The sequence below is a fragment of the Helianthus annuus genome, chromosome 12 (assembly GCF_002127325.2).
Source record: "Helianthus annuus cultivar XRQ/B chromosome 12, HanXRQr2.0-SUNRISE, whole genome shotgun sequence".
Classification (NCBI taxonomy): Eukaryota; Viridiplantae; Streptophyta; class Magnoliopsida; order Asterales; family Asteraceae; genus Helianthus; species Helianthus annuus.
The window spans coordinates 109,626,865-109,649,426 of record NC_035444.2 but is presented as its reverse complement, the minus strand read 5'-3'; the positions used below and the strand labels follow the sequence as shown (position 1 = coordinate 109,649,426).

At 36.0% G+C, this 22,562-nt stretch overlaps 1 long non-coding RNA gene across 1 annotated transcript; it reads left to right on the top strand.

Moving 5' to 3' along the window:
- Window positions 1-15,093: 15,093 nt before the first annotated feature.
- On the top strand, window positions 15,094-17,031 carry LOC118484885. Its single transcript, XR_004874845.1, has 3 exons — window positions 15,094-15,487; window positions 16,384-16,453; window positions 16,986-17,031. It is a non-coding gene; the product is annotated as an uncharacterized LOC118484885 (long non-coding RNA).
- The last annotated feature ends 5,531 nt before the right edge of the window (window positions 17,032-22,562 follow it).

The following is a 22,562-nucleotide window of genomic DNA, read 5'->3' as shown; positions in this document are numbered from 1 at the left end:
GGTATGAAGCTTCTTTCGGTGTCGGATGGCATAATTGGCGTTGATGAGAGTACTATTGCGGATGAAGTTGAGAAACAATCTGCAATGGTTTGTCGATCTTTTACTTGTTTTGGTATTTAGGGGGAGTAGATGTAAATAGTATATTTTTAGAAAATACAAAAACAGTAAAAAATTCAAAAAGACAAAAACATGATAAAATTTCAAAATCCAAAAACAATATAAAATTGAAAAAGAGATTGTGTAAAAAGGGAAAATGATAGTACATCGGCTAGACAATTACAGTATGCTAAAGAATTGTAAAATTTAAATGAGTTAAACAGTCTCACTAATGATGTGTCGATAGGTTTTCGCACATTTAGTAGATATATTCGGGATATAAACCTAAAATTTCAAACTTGTGAAATTCGTGGGGAACACTACTTGGATATATAGGTAACCCCTGAAATCTCGCTTGAAAGGTCCCATATTCTGAGATACTAGGTCTTTATACTCAGTGATATCTGGGGTATTATTCCGGGACTTCTGCTGAATGGAAGTTCTGACCTAGTCCTCGAATAATACTTTCTGCAAATGCTTGAAACATAGCATCGCCCTCAGCAAGCTGATGAAACAATAAAATTGATAGTCGCTGCTGTTGTAACTAAAAGATCCTCTAAAGGGGACACACCGAAAAGTCGAAGCCGTCATCTCTCTGCGTATACGGAAGTATCGACCTGAGCTCTCACGGCCCTCGCATTTAACCCCTGACAGATATCATCTCTGGTATACTCACCTGTAAGACTAAATATCTGGGATTCTGGATACGGGAGTATATTCAAGAGGTGGGACACATGAATGAGCTAAGTTTATAAAACAATTAAATTGTATCCTGAGTAGATTGAAATCTATGTGAGAATTTAAGATGGATCAGTATATTGACAATCAAGGTGAATTGTTTAAGTCTGAGTATGAAATGAAGCTTAACGGTACTCGTAATTGGTCTGAAAAGCTGATATGATTCCCTAACACGCTCACCAAAAATAAGTTTGTAAATAGTTTATTTTGTTTACATTCTGCAATTTAAGTTTCTGTATTTCATTTCTTAGTTTAGAACACTTTGATAAAATCCAAAAAGATTTTATTTCTGCTTTGTTTTTGACAAACCAAAGTGGAGAGTTAATCGTTGGATTCTTGAAGATTGAAGCAGATGCAGGAAAAGTTCTGAGCTGAAGAATGAGGAGAGCTTACTTTGATAGAGTTTGAGTAATTTTCAAGTTAAAACAAGTGCATTAATTTGATGCTTGTTACATTTTTCAGGAAATATTTGAAAATGTTTTTCAGAATCAGTCTGTATTGTCAAAAGATCAACCAAGGTCATTAAATTGGACTTGGTAGATTAATTGAGTAATCAGGGTCATTAACTTGGACTGAATACTTGAGTGGATTTCTAGTACTGATAGATTGTGTGTTTTTGTGAAAAGATAAGTTTGTAATGTTTGATATTTGAGACACAGGTTTTGGACTTCATCATTCCCACGGAAGCTAATTGTCAAAGCTTGAACCAGATCAAGACCTCAGAATCTAGCATACTGAGAGGGGGAGTCTGTGAAAGGGGGAGTCTAGATCAACAGTCAAAGGGGAGATTGAAGAGGAGCTAGGAAGTGAACCTGAACCTGTGAAGATAGAGTTTTTACGAAGAATAGACAGAGTTGGAGAAAAGACCAAGACTGAAGACTCGAAGCCGAAGACTTCGTCAACATCCAAGGGGGAGTCTGTTGGTGCATGGAATGTCTGTTGACTACGCCTGTATCAAGTCTTAGGTCAAGATAGGTTAGATCGGAGTCGAAAGTTAGAAAATAGGAGCTTAGATGTTAATTTTTCTCAAGATGACACTAGTGTCATTATGAGCGAAATCAGACAACTGCTATTTCGCCCCTGTGTGACTTAGATAGGTGATTTCGCTTATTTGTACATTAGGGTTTCGCTCATTAGGTTAGAGATGATTTCGCTTATACAGTCACATGGGGTTTCGCTCATACGTCATGTAGCTATGAGCGAAATCAGCTGCTATATATATACCCTATCATGTGATCTCATTTGGAACTTAGAGCGAAATCAGGTCATGCTTGTGGTAACGAAACTCTGTCAAAATTCATTCAGAAAGCATCAATAGAGAAGGAATTAAAGATGAAAAGTTGTTGTTACTTTGTGTACATTGATTCCGCCTTTATACGCAAAGATGAACTGCCTTAACTGACTTTTCGGGTCATAGATCGGTCCAACAGTCCTCTTGATATTTACAAAGGTTTATAGTTAAAAAGGAGGAGGATTGATTGCTTTGCAAACATATGGTAGAAGTAAGTTCCATGCCGGTCTCGAGTGTTTCACAAAAATACATCTTCGGCCGAGTGTTGAGTGATCTCCCGTGAGGTATGTGAACTTGTATATAAATGAAATTTTAAAAAGACATATTATGCCCAAATAAGTAATTTCTCTTATGAAATATTCTAAATAAATCATAACGAATAGGATTGTAAATAACATAAAAATAAAACCTAATAAAGATCATGGAATCCCGACACTCAAGACAAGCCCAAAATTTCTCTTCTACCCATTCCGTTTGGGTGTGTAAGCCACATTATAAAGAGTTTTGCTTGAGGACAAGCAAAGATTCAAGTGTGGAGGTATTTGATGTGTGTAAAATGCAACATATAAATTACATCAAATGAGGCATAAAACTAACCCCTTTTTAGTACTAATGTTGGAAAAAGTGTGCTTTTGTCTTCCTTTTGTATTTTCAGGGTTAAATAAGCTTAAATGAACAAAAGAAGCAAAAATGTTGTAGGATCGTTCGACTGACCCAAACGAGTCGTTCAGAGAGGTTCTGATCTATTTCAGGTGCGGAAAACAAGAAATAGACTTAGTAACAGCTTGATCTTCACTTAAAACACTGATTGTATTGATCTGACGTTGTTTACATTCAATCCTCACACCGGCAGCACTTCGGCATGGAATACAAGGAACTGAATGCTGATTTCGCTCCTGACTAACCTATATATAGTGCTCTGATTTCGCCCGAAATGACATAAGACAATTTGGAGCGGAATCAGCACTTGTGATTCCGGGCGAAATCACCTACATATGCATTTGGAGCGAAATCAGCTTGTTAACAACACAAACTATTCTATTTTCTCGTAAAACGTGCCCTGATCTAAACAATGTAATCTAAGACTCGATACAAGACGAAGTCGACAGATGTATGCACCAACAGACTCCCCCTCAGATGTTGACGAGTCGTACGTGTCGAGTCTTCTCAAACTTCAGCCTTGATCAGTCTCTGGGCTTCACTCTCTCTTCTCATCTTCAGATTGTCTTCAGAATCCCCCTTGCGAGATGCTGGCATTCTTCTAGTTCTTCAGCATCATCTGCTTCAGGATCGTTGTCTTGCTTTCACAGGTACATAATCGCTAGCCTGGCGCAAACTTTGTCCACAGAATCGAAACCTGGCACATGCTCTATCCACAGAGTCCTCAGGTATCTGAATCTGGCTCTCAAAAGCTTCTCAGAATCGAATGACCTGGCTCTTCAGAAGATTGTTCCAAGATTGAAACTTGACTCTAGTTCTGCTCAAGATCGATAACCCAGCTCATACTTACCCTGCATAAACTCTACCTCAAAGTAAGTTTCTCATGTTTTAACTATAAAACATACACCAACACTGACTCTCCCTCAGATCAAACACATAATTTTGATGAACCAATTGAAAGATTAGATTTTGAAAACATTTAATTTCAAAGTACACACTTTCTCTCAAATTTTGCTCATCATGTTTAGCACTCGGAATTTTGAAAATCAGCTTTTCAGCATCAGTTGTCAAAAATCTTTTTGAATTTTCAAAAATTTATGCTAAAACACACTAAAATCCTTTTGGATTTTGAAATAAGAGGAATAAGATGCAGTAACGAAATATTTACCGACAATATTTTTGTGAGTTTGTGTAAGAGGATCATATCAGTTTTTGAGACAAGTCATCAACACCGTTAAGCTTGATTACATTTCAAGCTCTAAACAATTCACCTAGATTGTCAGTATATTTGTCCACTTAAATTTTCACACATAGTTCAATTGCTTCGAGATACTATATTAATGTCTTAATGACTTGAACTTATTCGTGTGTCCCACTACTTGAATATACTCCCGTATCCAGATCTCAATATTCAGTCTTACAGGTAAGTATACCACAGATGATATCTGTAAAGGGGTTAATTGCGAGGGCCGTGAGAGCTCAGGTCAATACTTCCGTATACACAAAGAGATGACGGCTTCGACTTTTTGGTGTGTCCCCTTTAGAGGATCTTTTGTTTCAACAGCAGTGATTATCAATTTTATTGTTTAATCAACTTGCTGAGGGCAAGCTTATATTTCAAAGCATTTGCAGAAAGTATTATCCGGGGACTAGGTCAGTATTTCCATACAGCAGAAGTCCCGGGATAATACCCAAGATATCACTGAGCATAAAGACCTAGTATCTCAGAAAAAGGGACCTTTCAAACAAGATTTCGGGGGTTACCCATATATCCAAGAAGTTGTTACCCACAAAATAAGCAAGTTTGAATTTTAGGTTTATATCTCGTCACAATCTACTAAATGTGTAAAAACCTACTGGCATATCCGCAGTGAGATTGTTTATCACATTTTTACATTCCAATTCTTTAGCATGTTGTGACAGTCCACTGATGTACTATCATTTCCTCTTTTATACAACAAAACTCTTTTTACATTTTATAATGTTTTTGTCTTTTTCAAATTTTCTAATGTTTTTGGATTTTCTGAAATTTCTTACTCCCCCTAAAATGCAAACACATTAAAGAAAATTGAAAACAAACTATACAGAAAATTGACAACCGATATCGAATCGCATCAAATCGCCATTCACTTGGCATAAACAATCAGAACTCCCCCTTTCAACAAACTATTTTCTCATTATGATTTCAAAACACTTAAGTTTGTTTAAGCAATCAGAACTCCCCCTTTCAACAAACTATTTTCTCATTATGATTTCAAAACACTTAAGTTTGTTTTAATCAATATGTTTTTTTCCGGAAAATAAGTTTGTTATTACCACTTGTAGGTTTGATAGAAAACCACTTGTAGGGATTGGTTCATCATCTGTCCATTCAATCACTTGTAAAAGGATTACATCAAGTTCAAACTAATGACCTTGAGTTAATCACTTTATCAGAATCAACTTCTTACCACTTGTAAGTATTTTCAAAACAGTTAACCACATGTAGGAATAAACATCTACACAAATACATGTTACCAATCAAGATGCCGATTTCTGCTTCACGCTTACCTACCTGGAAGCTCCGGCAAAGTCCTTCACCTATAAATTTAACACTTTTAAGATTCTTTCACACAAACAAATTTTAAGAAAGATGCCGATTCCTGATCCACGATTACAAACTTGGGATCTCCGGCATAGTCCTAAGACTTCAATGGAAAAGAATTTCCACCCAAGTCTTTTCAGACTTAAGTGTTTTCAATTCTTGCTCAGTAGGGTTGTATGTTGCCTTTTTAGTTGCATAAAAATCTTTAACCCCTTTTGCTTTCCCATTAAGCATTTTCCCGAAAATTTTCTTAACACTACCATTAAAAACTTTCTCGACATCAAACTCATTCTTCTCGGAGTAGAACTGATCCGAGATCTCAACTTTACCAATTTTTTGTTTAACTTTCTCAAACTCCAGTGATGGAAATTCATCATCATTCACTGGATCCTTTACCTCAACTTGTGGCTCATCTGGCTTTGTGGAACCAGATTCATAACCGACTTTCTCATCAGACTTCTTAACAACCCATACTTGGTTGTCCTTTGCTTTCTTTTTATAATCATTCTTTTTAGAACACTCACCAACCTCATAAGTTGAGTTTTCAAAAATTTTAAATTTTTCGGTTGGTGGTTCAACATCAACAACTTTTTCTTTCAATTTCTCAGAAACTCCATGTTTTGTCTTGGCATTTTTCGGACAGTTCCATGCAATGTGACCAACTTCATTGCACTTGTAACAGGTTCGAGTCTCTCTTGGATGAAACACTCCAGTTCCATTCCTTTTCTTCTCAGCAAGAAAACCCTGGTTTGATTGTTTCCAAAAAGGTTTCTTCTGTTCTTCCTCGGCACTACCACCTGAAACAAATTCTATTTTTGTTTTACAATTTTTTTCATTTTTATAGTTTTTTGGTGGAATAAAACCTAAGCCTTTCTTTTTGTAGCTACGATTTTGGTTTTGTTTCTTTTGAAAACCAGGACCAGAATTGTAACCCTTTTTCTTGTTTAAACGTTGTTGAATTCTTGAAGTGTATTTTTTAGGTTTTCCATTAAAATTCATATCTTTTATTTCAGAAATATTAATTTCTGTCATTTTGAAAACCTTTTTGATCATGTCAAAACGAACACTTCTTATTGGAAACTCTTTGTCAGAGTATAGTTTGCCAGAATCATTTAAAGTGTATGCTACTTCAAATGTTTCATCATCCAAATTCGCTTTTGATAACAAAAATTCTTTAATATAAGACCGTTTAACCGACGACTTTGGACCATTGACTGACGAACTTGACCCTCCAGATTCAGACTTTAACTCAGATGTGACAACTGTGCTCTTTAATCGATGAACAATGCAAAACAATGTTAATTATCAATAATACAATGTGTTTTGGTGTTATTATGTGTGTTTTATGTGTTGGTGGTTTTACAATTTGATTCGATTCGATTTCAAGCTCTAAATCGCTTTCTGGAAAGTTATACGCAAACTGGTGCGTAAATGCAGTCAGTTTAACGCGAAAAACACTCCGGGATAGTGAAATAGGCTTAACATACCTTAAATAACCTTCACATAACTTAGAAATAAGTTTTGGATGGTTTGGTGTGTTGAAAGCAAATTTATTCGGTCGCAGGGACTATTTATGTCAAACTGTAAAACTATACCGATTCGTATGGTGTCGAACAGTCCGGAACTTGATCATAAGCTAAACATACCATAAATAACCTAAACATAGCTTAGAAATAAGCTTTGAGGGGTTCGGTATGCGAAAATATGCTTATTTGATCTTACAGGGACTAAAAGTGTCAAAAACGACGTAAGTTTGCATTTTCGCGCATATCTTACGTCCTGACCACATCTGGACACCCAAAATTTTTGTACACACTAAAATATTTTATTTTCGTGATCGGCATGCAAAAATTCCATTCGTCGCTTAATTTGGTTCGTTTTTCGTGTCCGTTTGAGTTTCGTCGTAATTTAGCGAACAACGCGACCGTACGACCAAACGAGCCGACATCCGAGAGTGTTCCAAGCATATCTTGAGTCCTCTAAACTTTATTGACCTGGTAGAGCGTTGAAAATGGCTTAACGGGGGTCAAAAGGGGCTGAAATGGGCTTAAAACACATGCAGGGACCTGAACTGTCAATATTCAAACTTTGGCTGATCTGGGAGGGCCAGTGTAACATCCGTAAAAAACGGATCACTGAAATCATACCCGGATTGCAAAATCGGATTTTTTTTTCAAATAAAAGAAACGAGATCTTAATGATTATATAATCTTAATATTTTATTTATCAATTAAAGGTAACGTATCACGTTGGCTTGGAACCGAACTAAAAGCATTAAAAAGTATTAAGGATTTAGTTAGTTCGGTTAGTGTTGGATAAGGGAAACATTAACGGAATTAACTTTGTCAATTAATGGAGGGTATAAGTATAGGGGCTATTTTTGTAATGGTATAAATTTTAAATCTACAAGAAATTAGAAACTAGGTTAGTTGTTAAGTTAACTTTATGAGGGAAACACACTAACTAAGTTAGTGTTGCAAAGGAACTTAGTTAGCAGGTCAGTGAACATGAGGGGTTACAATGTAAATGTGGGGAAGTTATTAAAATAATTAAAGGAGGAAAAAAAATGCATGGGATGGGTTTCGAACGCAGCACCACAAGCTTAAATAGGTGACACCATAACCACTAGACCAAATGCGGATTATATACAAGGCCTTCACTCGTTTGATTTTAATACTCAACTGAAAACCTGGAACTTAGAATTAAAAGATATAAAAGAAAAGATGACGGACAGTGGGATTCGAACTCGCGTCCCTTGCCAGGTGAACAACTTCACAAAACCAGATGAATTATGCGTTTTTTTGTGATTAAGATCCTTCGCGTTATATTAAAATATATCAGGTGCTGATCTGATCTTGTCTTCTTCGCTGTGTAATTACCCAGCGCGAACCAAACCCCAAACCCTACTTTCTAACCCGTAAAACACGACGTTTGACATTCCTTGTGATCCTAATCGCTTGAAATCCATGGAGAAACTGATTATTTGTCATTAATCGATCCTTAAACTCCATTTACTAATCTAATTATTAACAAATTCGAATCACCATTAAAGTTTCTTGATGAGCATTTGGGTTTTGTCATTTTTCATAAAATCGGACTACCATCTTTACACACTTCAATCCTCTGATCAAACCACGTAAAACCCCACTGAAATTTCTCCATTTCATCACCTCTACATCGCGAATTTAATCGAAGAACATTCTAGGGCTTGTAACTTGCGCAGACGATATCTCCTTCAATTCTTAACCTTTTCAGGTAATTCCAAAGCCTATTGTGCCTTATTTTTCATTCTCTACAAAAGCCCTCTATTAATTTCTGTGATAGAAGGCTAATTTATCTTGAATTAATTTTAGTTGAAATTAGGGTTCTTCGTTCATACGATTTGGGGCTTTTAGGTTTAGACATGTGTTTTGATGAAATTGAAAGCATACTATTGTTATATATCATATTATCACATTGTGTGTAAATTTTGGGGATTTTTAGATGTCAATTGGAATTTTGGTGAATTGTTTATGTTTTAATCATTAGATAAATCAAATAAAATACAAGATAATCTCTAATAAATTCAATAAATATTTTTATTAGTTATTTCAGATTATATCAACACTAGGGTGAATTTTCTATATAAGTTTTTCTTGATTTTTGGGAATTCATGGATTTAATTTGGATTTATACATGTTTTAATTATTTAAAAATACTAGAATTTCACAAATAAATTCTATAAATATTTTTACTGATTTATATAGATTATATAATTGTAGTGGGAATTTTATATAAATCTTCCATAATTTTTTTATAATCATTTAAGTAAAGAAGCTTTGGAAATATTAAACAAGTAAATTCCTTTATATAATTAATCACAATATATGATAATCATTTAACCTGCGATATAAAAATTATTAGATGTTTTTAGTAAATTTGTTAAATATGGGCATTTACAAAACTATTAAACCCTATTAAATTGATAATTCTAAGAATATCTCATGGTAAATAATTAAAGAAATATATATATAATTATATTGGTTTGGTTGTTTTGTCAAATAATTATTTTCTATAATTTAAGGTCCCCAAACAGGAGAACCCAATTTCCTAAAATTAATATATTCATTCAAATTTTTCGTTATTTAGAATCTTCGTTATATTTATTCTAGGGTGATTTAGTCAATTGTTATTTCTCGTGTACTCGTGCGATGAATCTCGTGGATTAACTCTTCGCAACCTGTGAGTAATTTCTTCCATTCCCCTTTTTAATCTTTTACAAATTTTGGGGTGCATCATGTTACACTTTTTGATTTATTTAACATGCTATGAACAAGTGTTATTATGTGAACGTCTTATGCGTATTCTATTATTCTATATGCTATGTGATGTCAAGTCTATTGCATGCTATTATTCTAGTGGATCCACACGGCTGACTAGGTTCCCCACGGCCATGGGTTGTAGCCTAGTATCGCCAACATTATTAGACTCGCTCCTCGGGGCTTGAGCCTAATGCACGCTATTATCAGGAGTCTATTTATTTTGGTTGTTTGTGTTGTTATTGGTGGTGTATTCTTGTTTGGTAAATTTTGATTTATGGATATGTTTACTATGTTGATGATATGAGACCATTTACACACTAACCTTGAGGTGCATGTTAAAAATATTTTTTTTTAAAGAAATAAATATAAAACTGTTTTCTATAAAACGGAGGAAATTATTCACCAACTTATTTGTTGACCCAAAAATATATTTTTCTAACGTGGTGCAGGTTTTCAAAGTTGATGATCAAGTGATGTGGACACGTAGCATGGGCCTTAGGAAAATAAATTGAAATCTTGATATGTTTGTTTTGAACAATGTATGAACAATTTTGATTATTACATGTGATGTGATTATTTAAATGGATATGCTTTAAATATTGAAACAATAATTAGTTGTCATGAGCTATGGGCAATCATCATGCCCTGATACCTTTCCGCTGCGAGTCGGGGTGTGACAGATTGGTATCAGAGCCAATGATTATAGGGAACTAGGATTAGGTTATTAGACCCTTAGACTTAGACTATAGTTGATTAGGTACCTCAGGTACCTTATGTGCTTAATTGTTTGATTGTCTTAGCTAAAAAAAAAAAAAAAAAAAAATTTAAGTGTCGATGATTTAAATTTTCTAATGTCACACACATATTCATGTGAGCACATTTAATTGTTATATGCTAAGTCTTATGTGCCATAAATGACAATATGTGTGTTATTATTAAATCATAGTTTACTATTTGTTTTTCCTTATCACGTCCCACGCACCTTAAACTATATGCGAATATTCAACATTCTAATTCTTATTCCTATATATCTAAAGTCTTGAATCAATTCATTTTCTTTAATGCATTTCAATTATTCATGAGTTTGATTTCATTTCATTTTTTTGAGTTTTCAAATTTCAATTGATATTTCACTCTCGTCAAAGTGAGTTCTTGTGACGGACATGTAGTAACTGGAAGGGTTACGTACCGGTAGTCGGGACGTCCTGTCTAGGCTGGCATTCGTATAAATCCAATTAATGGACCAGTTTGCCTACCTGGGGACTATCGATGAGAGTACCGATACCTATTAGGCCAAAGCATGTCACACCAAACGTCACGTGAACTAACAACACTTTGATATGTCAAACGTGTCCGTGTTAATTCATGGATGCTATCCTAAACATCGTTTTACAACACCCCAAAATTTATTTCATTTATTGATTTACGATTTTCTTCGGGTTAAGTTGTACGTCAATGGGTAGACATATGAGGACTATGCGAAAGCTCGGTAATTGCAGGTGCACACGTAATTACGAAAGTGACGCACGGAAGTCATACTAAACCCTATGATGTGCCAAAACCTATGATTTTCAATATTTTATGATGAAATATTATTTTATCATAAGTTTTATTATCTTATCTTATTCCACGTGGTTATTATATTGTTTCATATATAAACCACCAGAATAAATCCTTAAATATTCCACGAGATTCTAATGAACCTTCTTTAAACAAATCACCCTAATCTTATTGTAATTTGTCAAAGGGTTAGACTTTTGTTACCCTTTGATACTCAATAATATTTTCATGAGATTTGTATTCTTGAATCATGGGATTTTCCCTAAATTCCATGATTTCACAAATCTATGAATCCTAACCATCTGACCATCAATTCTCGTTATGGGCTATACATCTTACTTATGTTGTCCCCCGCAGATGCCGCCTTATCATCGTCGTCGTCGTAGACCGAGGATTTCTAGCCACCGAATGGCAGCTTTAGTAGCTAAACAAATGGCCACCCTTATTCCTACCATCGTCACCCAAGTTCAACAGGCGCTCAAAGCTAACGTCTCCACGAATCAAATCGAAGAAGCTGAAGCTGAACCGTCTTCACCCGATAACAACCATCAAAGGAGTGAAACCAACCACGATTACGCAATACCAGCTATTCCGCTAAACCAGGTTGCTCCTAATCTTGTACCTGACAGAAAACCTTATCGGGGACATTTTCCACAATGCCCCACTTGCCAAAAGCATCACCCAGTCAACACTCTGTGCCGCCTTTGCACTTACTGTGGACTTTATGGTCACTTAATCGACACTTGTCGGCGCTATAACCCTCAAACAGAACCACCCATGGCACCATTTAATGTACAGCATGTGACACCTCCATTTGGCGAACCAGACACCTACCTTATGAACAAACCGTATGTCCAACCCGACGCTCCACAAATGGATCAACCAATCGTACTATATGACACCCAACTCGTTCCTTACAATCGAGACAATCATACTAAACTAAAAGACCAGGATAACTAGAAGGCACGCGAATGAACACTCATCTAGATCCAAGACAACTATGACGTGGTCAGCAACATGACGAAGTTTTATGCGATGAGATATCGCGAATAAAATGTTTTAAGTTAAATTTTGTATGAACTAAATGGAAATAAATAAGGATTGTTCCGAATTTCCGAGCACAAGTATAACAATTTGAATTTTGGTTATATGTTTTAAACCTTAACGAGTAGCTAATATAAGTTGAACGTCACAACCAATATCGTAACTTATGCCCAGAGCCTGGAAAATTCGAGTCGATGGTACATGGTGACGATAAAATTTTTTTTTTCTCTCAAAATTTGGTTTTATAAAATAATGATAAAATGTAATAAATATATATTGTAAATGTTCTACTTTAGGCCAAAAAAATGTTTCCCCTGGAGTTTAACGAAATATTTTTCTAAATAAACTAAGTTGCTTTTGTACATGAGCAATTTATAATACCAATGTGCTACACTTGGTAAAGTGTAAAAATAGTTAACAAAACAAAATGCACGTGAGTTAAGTTAACAAAGTTATGGTTTCCTTAATTTATCTTAGGACCCTTCTACCTTTGTCCGAATCGTAATTATCGCCCGACTAGTGGGAGTGTAAATCAATGCTGCTACTTCATCTCCCCCGCCATTCGACTTCGCGTTTAGTTTTCCCTCATTAATGTCTTTACCTGCTACTCTCACTTCGTATCCTTGGCGTTCGCACTAACGCTAATCGATACAAATATCAACTCTTAATCAGTACCGTTGATAGCTTGTGCCGTTGTCACGCTTTCGACGTTACTATTTGTCATCGTTTTCGTTCTTTACTCAGACGTTTTTATGTATCGCTATGTTATGCATTTATGATTTGTTTTATTGCTAGTTCATGTTGTTGCAGTTTCACATCATCACTCATCACGGCTTACCTTTTCCCATAATTTGTGTGACATGGGTATCGTCTCACTTATTCATAGACTGACCCTTTTCCTTATAACTATGGATATAGGTACTGCCACCATTTAGTCGCACCCTTTTTGGGTTCGAGACTCATACATTATTTGGTTGTGGTTTGGTTGTGGTTATTTAATTAGTAAGTAGAGTTGAGTCGTCGCATAGAACCAATCAAAACCGCTAACGAAGCCAATGAAATTTGATAAGGACATGGTGGATACGCCGCTGGTACTTTCTATATATAAGTGTTCTTATCAAACCATCAAAAGCCTCGTTAGATTAGTCGAGAGAGGTTCTATGTAAGTTGTGTTTGTGTCGTCAGTCATGATCCGAATAACGAAGCCGATGAAACTTGATAAGAGCATAGTGGATACGCCGCTGGTACTTCCTATATATAAGTGTTCTTATTGAGGTATCAAAAGCCTCGTTAGACTGGTCATGAGAAGTTGCTTGAGTCGTCAATCATGATTTGAATAACGATGTGGATGGAAATTTGATAGGGACATGGTGGATACGCCGCTGGTACTTCCTATATATAAGTGTGTCTGTCAAATTTTCAAAAGCAGCGTTAGACTAATCATGAGTGTTTTAGTTAGTTGTTTGGTTTGGTGTCTGGAGATTCAAATTCTATGATTTCGCTAATCTAACTCAAATTGTCGCATTTTATGAGAAATACATCAAGATCCCAAGTCTTGATACAGATTGCAGTTTAGCATCACGAGTATACATCATGACTCAGTTGTGAACTCTCCAGTGTTACTAATCATCTTTGGGACATGATTTTCTCTCCAGCTATAATAAATCCTTGATACGCCAATTTTTGGGCTTCGTGATTGTAATGATCATAGAGCCTATAACCGACTATCTTGTACATAACAGTTAGCACTCTTCATTTTATGCATCCTTGGCATTTGAAAGCGATTCCTTAAGTGGGTATATAACCCTTGTCAGGAACGCTACCGCCTTCATAAGTCTACACCTTTTTGATATGGCATAGTTTGAGCGTATTCTCAACAACGTTAGGACTCGTGTTTAACACTTGTTACTTGATATTTCCAAGGAACAATCTGATCTTAAAGATTCAAGTTCCTAACACTATTACTAAATCTATCGATATCGTTTATGTCTATGGAAGACCCTACACTTCATCCTATACAAGCAGTTTCCTCCTAATTTCAGGACGAAATTCCCAAAAGTTGGGGAGACTGTAACATCCGTAAAAAACGGATCACTGAAATCATACCCGGATTGCAAAATCGGTTTTTTTTTCAAATAAAAGAAACGAGATCTTAATGATTATATAATCTTAATATTTTATTTATCAATTAAAGGTAACGTATCACATTGGCTTGGAACCGAACTAAAAGCATTAAAAAGTATTAAGGATTTAGTTAGTTCGGTTAGTGTTGGATAAGGGAAACATTAACGGAATTAACTTTGTCAATTAATGGAGGGTATAAGTATAGGGGCTATTTTTGTAATGGTATAAATTTTAAATCTACAAGAACTTAGATAACTAGGTTAGTTGTTAAGTTAACTTTATGAGGGAAACACACTAACTAAGTTAGTGTTGCAAAGGAACTTAGTTAGCAGGTCAGTGAACATGAGGGGTTACAATGTAAATGTGGGGAAGTTATTAAAATAATTAAAGAAGGAAAAAAATGCATGGGATGGGTTTCGAACCCAGCACCACAAGCTTAAATAGGTGACACCATAACCACTAGACCAAATGCGGATTATATACAAGGCCTTCACTCGTTTGATTTTAATACTCAACTGAAAACCTGGAACATAGAATTAAAAGATATAAAAGAAAAGATGACGGACAGTGGGATTCGAACTCGCGTCCCTTGCCAGGTGAACAACTTCACAAAACCAGATGAATTATGCATTTTTTTGTGATTAAGATCCTTCGCCTTATATTAAAATATATCAGGTGCTGATCTGATCTTGTCTTCTTCGCTGTGTAATTACCCAGCGCGAACCAAACCCCAAACCCTACTTTCTAACCCGTAAAACACGACGTTTGACATTCCTTGTGATCCTAATCGCTTGAAATCCATGGAGAAACTGATTATTTGTCATTAATCGATCCTTAAACTCCATTTACTAATCTAATTATTAACAAATTCGAATCACCATTAAAGTTTCTTGATGAGCATTTGGGTTTTGTCATTTTTCATAAAATCGGACTACCATCTTTACACACTTCAATCCTCTGATCAAACCACGTAAAACCCCACTGAAATTTCTCCATTTCATCACCTCTACATCGCGAATTTAATCGAAGAACATTCTAGGGCTTGTAACTTGCGCAGACGATATCTCCTTCAATTCTTAACCTTTTCAGGTAATTCCAAAGCCTATTGTGCCTTATTTTTCATTCTCTACAAAAGCCCTCTATTAATTTCTGTGATAGAAGGCTAATTTATCTTGAATTAATTTTAGTTGAAATTAGGGTTCTTCGTTCATACGATTTGGGGCTTTTAGGTTTAGACATGTGTTTTGATGAAATTGAAAGCATACTATTGTTATATATCATATTATCACATTGTGTGTAAATTTTGGGGATTTTTAGATGTCAATTGGAATTTTGGTGAATTGTTTATGTTTTAATCATTAGATAAATCAAATAAAATACAAGATAATCTCTAATAAATTCAATAAATATTTTTATTAGTTATTTCAGATTATATCAACACTAGGGTGAATTTTCTATATAAGTTTTTCTTGATTTTTGGGAATTCATGGATTTAATTTGGATTTATACATGTTTTAATTATTTAAAAATACTAGAATTTCACAAATAAATTCTATAAATATTTTTACTGATTTATATAGATTATATAATTGTAGTGGGAATTTTATATAAATCTTCCATAATTTTTTTATAATCATTTAAGTAAAGAAGCTTTGGAAATATTAAACAAGTAAATTCCTTTATATAATTAATCACAATATATGATAATCATTTAACCTGCGATATAAAAATTATTAGATGTTTTTAGTAAATTTGTTAAATATGGGCATTTACAAAACTATTAAACCCTATTAAATTGATAATTCTAAGAATATCTCATGGTAAATAATTAAAGAAATATATATATAATTATATTGGTTTGGTTGTTTTGTCAAATAATTATTTTCTATAATTTAAGGTCCCCAAACAGGAGAACCCAATTTCCTAAAATTAATATATTCATTCAAATTTTTCGTTATTTAGAATCTTCGTTATATTTATTCTAGGGTGATTTAGTCAATTGTTATTCCTCGTGTACTCGTGCGATGAATCTCGTGGATTAACTCTTCGCAACCTGTGAGTAATTTCTTCCATTCCCCTTTTTAATCTTTTACAAATTTTGGGGTGCATCATGTTACACTTTTTGATTTATTTAACATGCTATGATCAAGTGTTATTATGTGAACGTCTTATGCGTATTCTATTATTCTATATGCTATGTGATGTCAAGTCTATTGCATGCTATTATTCTAGTGGATCCACACGGCTGACTAGGTTCCCCACGGCCATGGGTTGTAGCCTAGTATCGCCAACAGTATTAGACTCGCTCCTCGGGGCTTGAGCCTAATGCACGCTATTATCAGGAGTCTATTTATTTTGGTTGTTTGTGTTGTTATTGGTGGTGTATTCTTGTTTGGTAAATTTGGATTTATGGATATGTTTACTATGTTGATGATATGAGACCATTTACACACTAACCTTGAGGTGCATGTTAAAAATATTTTTTTTTTAAAAAGAAATAAATATAAAACTGTTTTCTATAAAACGGAGGAAATTATTCACCAACTTATTTGTTGACCCAAAAATATATTTTTCTAACGTGGTGCAGGTTTTCAAAGTTGATGATCAAGTGATATGGACACGTAGCATGGGCCTTAGGAAAATAAATTGAAATCTTGATATGTTTGTTTTGAACAATGTATGAACAATTTTGATTATTACATGTGATGTGATTATTTAAATGGATATGCTTTAAATATTGAAACAATAATTAGTTGTCATGAGCTATGGGCAATCATCATGCCCTGATACCTTTCCGCTGCGGGTCGGGGTGTGACAGCCAGGCGGGGCGCGTAAGCCTGCCCATGTCCCTTACGCGGGCCGTGTGACAGTGCCAGTGACCAGAAACTTGTTTTTAGCTGCTGTTTCATAATTCAGGGGCCAAAAACACAAATTTCTTGGTGTGGTGAGCAAGTTACCACCTCCCCAAGGCTTCTAACCTGCATCAAACAAGTGTATGGTTGAGATTAATGCTTGGAGGCTACACAATCCATGTGTAATGATCCTATGATCTTCCTACAACTATAAATAGCCAAGCTCTCTTCCATTTCATTTGCTCATTTCCTTCTCTTCTCTTCTTCATCTGATTTGGAGAGCTCCCCAAAGTGTTTGGAGCTTTCTAATCTATTTAGGAACTTGGTTTTCTTGTAGAAAAGATAGCAAGGATCCATTGTGAGTATTCTTTCATTCTTTTTATTGTTTTCTTAGTTTGAAAGTCAAATATAGTTTGACTTTCAGCTTTGACCACGAGATGGTCAACAAGAAGTTCGTTTGAACTTCGCAACGTGAGCGTAATCACGTTGGTTATAGTCCTTAGTGAGTATACCCACTGATTACCATGTTGACTAGGTGTAGTGACGAGTCAAAGTTTCGGTCAAAATGCGTTTTAGCACGCATTTTGCAACGGAACTACTATTAGGTATCAAAACACTTTGTTTTGATACCAAATCAGTAGGTTAAACACGCTTTGACATGTTTAGCTCGTCACTTTTAGTTAGTGCTTGTTTAGAGTCGTAGGTCAAGCGGTCTAAACCACCGCTTAGACTTTCGAACTCGACCCGTTTGGTCGATCTTTAGGATCCGACCAAGCATGTTTAGTGACCATAGTTGCATAGGGAATAACCTTCCGAGGTTATACCTTATGGTCACCGAGTTTAAGTAGTTGTATGATAGGTAGATTATATGCCTTAGGTAAATTACCAAAATGCCCTTTTCGTGCATAATTGGACTTTAAGCATATGTAACCTAACTTTTGTCACCTAAACTGATTATACAACCTATTTAAACATGTTTAGGCATATAATACTTATCATAGGACTAGTTAGACGTCTCGAACGCGCGTTTGCGCGCACGACGCGTTAAAGTAGCGTAAGCTACCTTAATGGGTCGCAATGGGTCGAAAGCACTTAGGTTAGGTTTCAATTTAGAATGTAGGCTTTGTTAAACCATACCACATGAGTTCCTACACTCATTTGGTTTACAAGACCTCATTCTCTCCGATCTTCCGATTTAGGTGTCGATTTGTTTGACTAGCGATTCGATTATTAGGTGCTGCTTGAGTTTCCTTGGTTTGATTGAGCTTATTGAATTCTCTAGATTGAGGATACTTTGCACTTCAATGTGAGTACATAGTTCCCATATTTTACTGTTTTCAATTGTTTTGGGGTGATTCATATGTACAAAAATGATTTCGAGGTTTAAACGATGTTTTCAAAAACGATTAAGATGGTTTATACTAAACTAATAACGATTTCAATAATGTGAACAAACTTGTTGGTTGTAATTACATAACGAATGACATTCATTAGCTCTGATCAAGCCAACCAGTATTAGGTTATGGTACCATAGGATCTGACAAATCCCGTTATCAGACTACACCCATGGTTATGTGTGGGGGTTATGTAGGTAACGACCGAATCTGTGATTATTAACTTACCCTTTGGTGGTTTGTTAATACGAGAAACGAGGTAGTCGAGTCACGAAGGTTTGAATGTTATTAACGAGATGACTAAAAGTAGTTTCACTATTAAAACGAATACGATTTTGGGACGAATTAAACGATTTGAGACGATTTAAACGAATTAAACGATTGGATAAACGATTGGTTTTGGGTAGTGATTAGATAATGGGACGGGTGTAGAATGATAGAATCATGGTAGATACGCCGCTGGTACATCTTATATATAAGTGCTTCTATCATATTACATTGCGTGTCATTATTTAGTTCACTTGGGAAACGATTTGAAACGATGTCACACAACGGGGTTTCAAAACGATATAAGCCATACGAGTTTTATTAACAAGTTCTTACGAGATGTTTACGAGTTATTTTACTAAAACAAATGTTTTTGGGTTAAGAATCATGGCTACGAGATTTTATTAACTATAACCAATTCGATTTGAGTTGGTTAATTATGTTGCAATACACTTTTCAAAACGAGGTTTGTACTTTTGACTTTTGTAGTCTAGTAAGGTACTGCAACACATAAATGAGCCATGAATCTGACACCCTCACAAAACCTGTGTACTCGCCAGCATTTCTTTGTTGACTTTATTTTTACATATGTTTCAGGTGGTATTACTTGATGTTGCTTGCTAGGAAGCTTGTGTCACATAGGACCTGGACGAGGCCTTAGTGACTTAAAAACAGTTATAAACAATATGTAGTTTGTTGTTTTGATTTAAAGACAATATACATTACTTAATAATTCAATAAAACGAAACATTTGGTTACCATGGTTGTGGAACAATAATTCTGTTGCAACACTCCCCGACGTTTCCGCCACGGTTTGTTGTTTTAACGTGGTCGGGGTGTGACAGAAGAGTTGGTATCAGAGCCAATGGTTATAGGGAATTAGGTTATTAGCAATGCTTTGACCTAGACTATAACTTTTTAGGACCCTAACACAAGTTTACTTATGTTTAGATTTTAAAACAATACCGTCACCTATCCTTAGGTGATAACCACAACGAGAACACAACCGATTTGAAAATTAATCATCTATCCTTGGATGATTGATTACTAGGTTTTGAACCCTCTGTTATATGGTTTTGAACCCTTTTGAGTTTTCAAAATCTCGTCAAAGTTTGGATCTAAATAATGTGAACACGTGCAAACTGGAAGAGTGAATGCATGTATCCTGAGTTTTCTGTCTAAGGCTAGAGTGTTCGTACAAATCCGCATTATCTGTCACACCCCCAAAATCCACACGCGGAGTACCACCGCATGGAGGCGTGACAAGACCAGGATCAAGCCACCAATCATATTGAACATTGTAAGTATTAATTAAAATTCAACCCATCAATATAAAAGGTGGTCAAAACCAAACATAGTTAAAGTATAGCGGAAGCATAATTGTGAAAATCCCAAACATGAGTATAAGTTCATAAAGTGTAAATGTTTAACATGGAACTCAACAGTCCATGTTCCCACAACGATCGCGCCTCCCGTGCAAGCTCCATGAGTACCTATTGTCCTGCAAGGCATGTAACAGAGAGTCAACAACTAGTTGAGCGAGTTCACAGCAAGCAAGTTCGTAATAGTAAGTTCGTTGCATCATCATGCGTCATTAACTAAGTCATTTGTATGTTCATTTAGTGGGGGCTTCCCATGTGTATATGTACTAGACTAGGGGTAACCATAAGCGTTCTTCTTAACCTGAGAACGGTAGTACGTACGAGGTTTACATAGGTTTTACGTAAGTGTCCTTCTTAACCCGAGGACAGTGGTACGCGGGGGTTTACGTAGGTTTTACGTAAGTGCTCTTCACAACCCGAGGCAGTAGTGAGTATTAGTTTACGTAGGTTTTACGTAAGTGTCTTTCGCAACCCGAGGACAGTAACATGCATAAGTTTACGTAGGTTTTATGTAAGTGCCCTTCACAACCCGAGGACAGTGGTAAGTAGTCTAGTTGTGGCGAACGTACTAGTCTAACTTAACCATCAATACCCTTCCATCAATACCATTCCCCACCCACTGGGGATCCCATGCCTTGGAAGTGTGAACTCACCTTGGTTTGCTCGGCAGATACACAGAAAAGTCAATCAAGCTATTTGGTGGTCAACCACGTCCTTCCATGGTAACCATACAAGTTAGGTTCGTATTCAAGTAATGCACGTATGTTTTCTACACATATTCCCTCTAGTTGCATACAAGTATTGATCATGGCATACACGTACAATCATGGCAGTTCAACCACATTACGAGTTCAACAGTACCGTCACGTAAACAAACGAAGTCCAAATATACGGCCCAAATGGTTGGGCTCGTAACAGTGTGCAAGACCAAATCAGAACGTGTGATTAGATGGTTTCGAGTCGGGACTAGAGATCTCGAGTCGAGACAGTGATCTCGAGTTATAGTCTCAACGTTCTCGAGTCGCAACTAAAGGTTTTGGGTCATGCATGTACTGGTCGAGACTGGCTGGTCTCGAGTCGCAACAAGACCCGCCATCAAGGTCTCGAGCCTTGTTGTTGATGCTGGTGTGATGTGGTCTCGAGTCGAGACAGTGGGTTCTCGACTCGCAACCTGTGTCGAGACTAGATGTGTAACAGATTTCCTTAATTGCAGCTCAATAATATCCGTAATATTTGCTAACAGTTTTTGGCAGTTTCAAATCAGATTAACAGCATTGAATCATCATCCAATCAAGAACAATCAATTTAATTTGTATGAACCCTAAGTCCAGCCATGAACAATAATCAAACACTCAACCTGGATTATCAATATGTAAATCCTATGCAAACACTTCGATTATGGAATTATAATAGCCGATTTTATCTATCAACCAGATCGCATGCAAACCCTTAAATCAACATGAATCATGAACTACTAAAACTCTTGATCAATCAGTTACATTTACATGTAAACCGATTTGCATAAACACCATCTTATTGACATCATATCACATATTAATATTACAGTCAAGCACATGTTCTGAATCTTCTAGCATGCACCCTAGTTTGTCACATGGTATCAAAACATCAAGGATCATATAACCAAGCAATAGCAAAATACTAACCGAAAGTGTGAAGTGATTAACTAGATCAAGATGGAAGCCGTGATCCGTAGGCTTCGATGGGGAGGAGACTGCCGTCGGGTTTCCAAGAGGAGAGGGAGAGCTTAGGGTTTTTGTGTGTGTTCTAGTTTTGCAAGATATGAGAAAACTAAACCTCCCTAAGGGTTTCATGTATGCGTAATGGGTGAGTGGGCCGAACCCATCTTTGGGTTGCCTTTTGGTCTCGAGTCAAGCATAGTGATAGTGGGCCGAGAAGCGTGTGAGAGAAAAGGAATAAAGTGCGGCCCAATGGCTTGTGCGACCGGACAAGTGTTATGCAACCAAACTTATAACATTCACATATCATCACGTAGCACATAATACATAATATTACATTACAATCGAACACGTCCACTAGTCACGTATAGTTCATACTAGTTACATCGAAGCACACAAAGAGGGGTCTGAAATACGAGTTGTCACATTATCCCCAACTTGAAAGAAATTTCGTCCCGAAATTTGGTACGTACTCACTGAGGAAGCTAGTTAAGTTGCATGGTTTTCCTGGGGTGTCACATCCTCCCCCTGTTGGTTTGGAATTTCGTCCCGAAATTCCGCAGTAGCTTCAG